Source organism: Balaenoptera acutorostrata, chromosome X, assembly GCF_949987535.1.
Source record: "Balaenoptera acutorostrata chromosome X, mBalAcu1.1, whole genome shotgun sequence".
NCBI classification, from domain to species: Eukaryota; Metazoa; Chordata; class Mammalia; order Artiodactyla; family Balaenopteridae; genus Balaenoptera; species Balaenoptera acutorostrata.
In genome coordinates, this window is record NC_080085.1 from 129,632,355 (window position 1) to 129,638,454 (window position 6,100).

Below are 6,100 nucleotides of genomic sequence, written 5' to 3' on the forward strand. Positions count from 1 at the left end.
AGGCATAAGGAAAGGGGGTCCTGAAGCCGATATTGGGGCCTGGCACAGCTTGCTGCTAGTGGGAGATGAAAGGCATGGGGTCACTCAGTGTATAGAGGATGGCATTCAGCCGGAGAGGTAAAGGTAGAAAGCGTGGACTCTGCAGCCAGCCAACTCTGGCTTCCAGCTGTGGTTCTGCCACTTACTAGCACATACTGTGTGACCTGGGGCAAGTCACCTTGCCTTTTTGGACGTCAGTGTCAGGATATATGAAATAGAGAGGAAACACATTCACACGCATGCAAAGTGCACAGAACAGTGCCTGGCACAGCGTATGCTCCCAACAGTAGTAGCTTTTTGTTTCATCTTGTTTTAACTGTTATTATTTTGGCTAATCAGATGGGAAGGGAAGGAGACACAGTAAGAGATACATCTGGGTTATAGATGCTTCCTGAATCACCACAGAAATAGTTTGACATCTTTTTTCCATATATCCTCTTGACGGGCCTCATTCTGGTCTAGAGGGAGGCAGGTGACAGTCTGACGGTCACAGTGCCTGGCCGCCTGCCCTGTTCTGGCTCCCAGTAACCTCGCTGAGAGACGTTAACAAGCTGGATTTACCTCAGGAACCAGTGATCAGGATGTCAACGGGAACTCAGGATGCTCATCCAAGCAATCATCTTGGGGAGTGTTTAAGCAAGAGAAAAAGATGACTTTAAGGGATGAAAGGGAGAAGAGTGATGACGGAGAATCCTGGGAGGAGTCATGAAGGATTTGATCTGTTCTGTGTGTCCTCTACTTTTGGAAACAAGGATAAAGGGGACAAGCTATGGGACGATGGATTCTGGGAACTTCTAGAAGATGGAAGAGCCGGCTGGCCTCCTGGGGATGCTTAGGTCTGGTTCTCTGGTCCCCCTTGGATGCCTCTTCTAACCTGGAGACCCTGTGGATCACTCCCCTCCCCCACCAGGTTTGGGCCAAGACAAAAGTGAAGGGCTGGTTTCCAGAACCGCTAGAGCAAAGCAAACAGAGGGTTTGGCAGGTCCTTTGTTTAGTCTAAGCCCGAATTTGAGACACACCTTTGAGATTCTGCCACGTGCCACCTGTGGCCAAGCTGAACATAAGCTGCTTTTCCTGACCTCCATCCCCCCGCCGCCCTTCTGTTCTTGCCCTGTGAGCCCAAGCTGAGGGAGCGAGGCTGGGAGGGAGCTTCTGCCAGGAGCTTTTACTTGTCATCTTGTCTTTAGATACAGGATGAGTGGGTGAAGGGGAGAGCATATGTACGGAAATAATTCCTGGGATCCTATCTAGATCAAGGCCAGTGTCTAGCTGCTAGCCCGGTCCATCCTTTCCAGAGAACCCCACTCTAAAGTGCATTTCTCAATGCGCCCCTTCGTCTCTTGAAAATGAAATCCTGGCGTTTAAATGTGATCCATGTCTTTTACAAAGTTCTTCGTTCAGATTGGTGTTGAAAGGTACATGGGATGCTTTCCGAACACAGCCCAATAGTGAAGAAGGTGCCTTCCTTCAGTGTCACCTAGTTCAGCAGCTCCTCATTTACAGATGAAGAGACGGAGGCCTAGAGAGGGGAAGCGACTTGTCCACGGTCACACGGTGAGGCATCGGCAATGTAAACCAGGCCTCCTGCCTTCATGTGGAGTTGTGGGTGGCATGGCTTCCTGCGCTGTGGCTTGTGGCGGCTCAACAGCACCCTGGGGGCCACACCTGCCTCCCCGATCTCCCAGCTCTAAGGCCTTTCATTTGTACCAGCTTCTTCTGCCAAGTTTAGCTCAAGCAGAATCGTTTCTAACCAGCAGCAGGGTTTTCACTTGTAAATAAACCACAGAAGAGACCAGCTACTGACCCGACAGAGGAACAACTCGACTCTCTCGAATGGGGCCCAGCGTTTGAAGGGGTGATCATCGTTGATTTAAATGTTAGTAAGTTAACACTTGTAATTTACAAGTCATGCTGTTTCTCTTAGTGCCGTTTCTTGTGGACAGTTTGGAAGTGCAAACGATACTACCCTTTATCAGAGGATTTGTGCCTACTTTGGGTTTGGCTTGCCCATCTGCTCAGAGAGAGAGAGAAGTGTGGAAAGTGTGCGGAGTCTACTTCTGCTGCGCCCCACGATGAGCCCATGTGCGGCGTCTACTTGCGCTCCACGAATCAAGTGCTATTCATGGGCACTGAACAGAATGAACCAAGCCAAACCATTTAGCTTGCTAGCCATTCGTTAAATCCCACTCCCCGCTTTCAACGCACAAGCTCAAGGCCTGTTTCAAAGGGTAAATTTGTAAACACGAAGAAATTGTCACAGGTTGTACTTGGAAAGAGTTCAGCTGATGTTGAACTACCCTGACCTGTAGGTAGTATGTCTTCAAGGAGATTCACTTGAATGGATTTAGGTTGAGGAACAGTCAATAACAAAAGAGTTATTCCTGCATTCAATGTGGACACATTCTCACCACATAGGGAATCTGTGGGGCAGCCCTTTCACAGGTTGATCTTAGATTATGGTCTAGGAGGTCTGCAGGTAAAGGTTTTCTAGTCTAAAGCAATGATTTAAAAAGATAATAGCCAAAGTCAATTCCAGATTTACCAGTTGATGCCCCTCCCCTGTCCTCCCCCACACCTGAAATCTGATTTGGGGGTCATTTCATGGCTCAAGAGGGGAGCTAAGATGCACACTAGTCAATTTTGTAACACAATAACAGCCCCAGTAGCAGGTTGCCAAGGGGAGAGAAAGGGAAGTAGGAGCTAAAAAAGGAAATTCTTGCAATTACCTTTGTTTTTCTGTTTTCTAGGCTGTCTGTATCCTCCATCAGCATAGAAATCCAGAGTTGAGGCACTGGATTCTACTGCAAGGTGCATCTTGATAAACCTAGAGTTACCATCTGACCCAGAAATTCCATTCCTAGGTATCTACGCAAGAGGAATAAAAACATCTGTCCACACAAAGACGTGTACACGGGTGTTCACAGCAGCATTATTCATAATAGACAAAGTGGAAACAAATCAAATGTCTATCAATTGATGAATAGATAAACGAAATGTGGTCTATCCAGAGAATGGAATATTATTCAGCCATAAAAAGGAATGAAGTACTGATACATGCTACAACATGGATGAACCTTGGAAACATTATGCCAAGAGAAATAAGCCAATCACAGAAGGTCACATATTGCATGAAACTGTTTCTATGAAGTGTCCAAAATGGGCAAACCCATAGAGACAAAAAGTAGAGGGAAGGGGAGGGATGAACAAGGACTGCATAATAAGGGTGGGATTTCTTTTTGGAGTGATGAAAATGTTCTAAAATTGATTATGATGGTGATTTCACAACTCTGCAACTGTACTGAAAACCAATGACATAGTACACTCTAAAATGGCTAAAGTGGTAAATTTTGTCTTTAAAATTTTGTTTTATTGTGGCAAAATACACATAACATAAAATGTAGCCATTTTAAGTGTACGATTCAATGGTGTTAATTACACTTACACTGGTATTCAACCTTCACCACTAGTCACCTCCGGAACTTCTTTGTCACCCCAAATTGAAACTCCATACCCATCAAATAATAACTCCCTATGACCTCCTCCCTCCAGCCCTTGGTCATCTCCATTCTACTTTCTGTCTCTATGGGTTTCACTGTTTTAGGTCCCTCATAGAAATGAAATCACAGACTATTTTTCCTTTTGTGTCTGGCTTCTTTCACTGAGCATAATGTTTTCAAGGTTCATCCATGTCGTGGATGAGTACGTCCATGTTGTAGCGTGTGTCAAAAGTTCTAAACTGGTAAATTTTATCTTATGTGAATTTTATCTCAGTAAAAAAAATTGAGTCCTGATGGGAGACAAAAGTAGTCCAGGGAGGCAGGTGTAAAGGCTGCAGGTAGTAAAGGGAGGTGTTGGTAGACACGGGGCTGACCCATTTGCAGGGCTTGATCATGGAATGCCTTGAAGCCAAGTGGGGACGTCGATTTTGGTCTCACAGTCAGCAATTGGGAGCCACTGAAGGACTTCTCAGGTGTGATGTGGGGAGACATGGGCGTGAGCAAGTTCACGCTGGGGCGGTGAGGGGTCAGGGTGTTCATCAGAGAGACCGGTTGGCAGGCTGGCATGCCATTATGCCCTTGCAAGAAATTTAGGTGTTGAGAGTAGGACTTTCCTCGGGGGAATAGATGTGCCCAGCTCTGCTGTGTCTGTAACGGCTCAGTTACATATATGAAGGCTGGAAAGTGCAATGATACATCGACAAGAAAAGCAGGTGGCCTTCTGATGAGAAGCACCAGCTTACAAACAATAATCAGGGGACGTGGGGCTGACTCACCATTCGGGGATCCACAAGGCCTGGGACTGGTGGTCACTGTTGGCCCCAGGGGTGGAGCAGATCTATAGTCAACTCAGGCCCACCAGGTGGTTGCTCGCTTTCCACACGGGAGTTACAGTTGCTGTCATTGTAACTCAGACCAGCAGAAAGGGAGCCTCCTGAGGGATCCTGGAGTCTCTATCGTTGCTACTTAGGGGAGAAGGTTTGGGTTGGTCATTGTAGATTCTAAACCCACAGGCAGACGTTTTCACCTCCATTTCTGTGGGAGGCTGAATAATGGCCCACAAAAATATCTGAATCCTAACTCTGAGAACCTGTGAACATTACCTTATATAGCAAAAGAAACTTTGCAGACTGTGATTTAATTAAGGGCCCTGGGATGGGGAGATTATCCTGGATTATCCGGCTGGGCTCTAAACATAATCTCCTGGCTGGCTTCAATCAAGCAGGCCTAGCTAGGAGGGGCTGTCAGCAATGGTGCTTATTCCCCTGCCCCAAATTTAGATCAAGTGAAACCTGTATACTGATATTCACAGCAGCACAATTCATAATAGCCAAAGGGTAGAAGCAACCCAAATACCCATGAACAGATGACTGGATAAAGAAACTATGGTCTCTCCATACAATGGAATGTTATTCAGCCATCAAAAGGAATGAAGTACTAATATGTGCTACAACATGAATGAACGTTGAAAATTTCATGCTAAGGGAAAGAAGCCAGACACAGAAGACCACATACATATTGTATGATTCCATTCATAGGAAAGTCCAGAACTGGAAATCTATAGGGACAGAAAGTAGAGTAGTAGGTGCTTAGGGTTGGGTGGGGGGATGGGCTGGAGGTAAAAGACAGTGATAGTTGAAGGGTACAGGGTTTCTTTTTTAAGGTGATGAAAATGCTCTAAAATCAAGGAATTCCTTGGCAGTCCAGTGGTTAGGACTCGGCACTTTTACTGCCGAGGTCCCGGGTTCAATCCCTGGTCAGGGAGCTAAGATCCCGCAAGCCACTGGGTGTGGCCAAAAAAAAAAAAAGAAAAAGAAAAAGCTTGAAAATTGACTGTGGTGTTTGTTGCACAACTCTGTGAATATACTAAAAACCATTGAATTGAACACTTTAAATAGGTGGATTGTATGATATGTGAATTATATCTCAATAAAGCTGCTTAAAAACATACGTTACAAATTCTTGCTATCTGTACATAGTAGGTACTATATATATATTACATTGCTCCCATTCAGTTATGCTTATATGAAGGTCTCAGACTCAACTTTCTTGTCATTACATGGTTGTTTTCTTTAATTAATTTGGGTTTATTTTAAAATTATCACTTGGATTCAGTTGACATGCAACAAAGAAATCTAATTTTACTAAATCACCTACACTTAGTTCTTTAAGATAATTGGTATTTACCTGCACTATGTTCTGTTCTATAGTATTAAGGCTGGCCTTTAGCTTAGTGAATGCTTTAGTTTCTTATTGCTGCTGTAGCAAATTCCCACAAACATAGTGACTTCAAAGGACACAAATTTATTATCTTGGAGTTCTGGATATCAGAAGTCTTAAAATCAAGGTGTCAACAAGGCTGCATTCCTTCTGAAAGCTCTCGGGGAGAATCTGTTCCCTGGCCTTTTCCAGCATTTAGAGGTCACCCGCATTCCTTGGCTCATGGCCCCTTCCTCTACCTTCAAAGCTAGAAACAGCATCTTCCAATCTGTCTCTCTCTGACTCTGACCCTCCTGCCTCCTTTTTACAAGAACTCTTGTGATTACATTGGGCCCACCTGAATA

The 6,100-nt window shown here is 45.0% G+C and overlaps 1 non-coding gene across 1 annotated transcript; it reads left to right on the top strand.

The window, feature by feature from the left end:
* The first annotated feature begins 5,228 nt into the window (after positions 1-5,228).
* Positions 5,229-5,301, top strand: TRNAK-UUU (transfer RNA lysine (anticodon UUU)). Its single transcript has one exon. It is a non-coding gene; the product is annotated as a tRNA-Lys (tRNA).
* Positions 5,302-6,100: the final 799 nt, after the last annotated feature.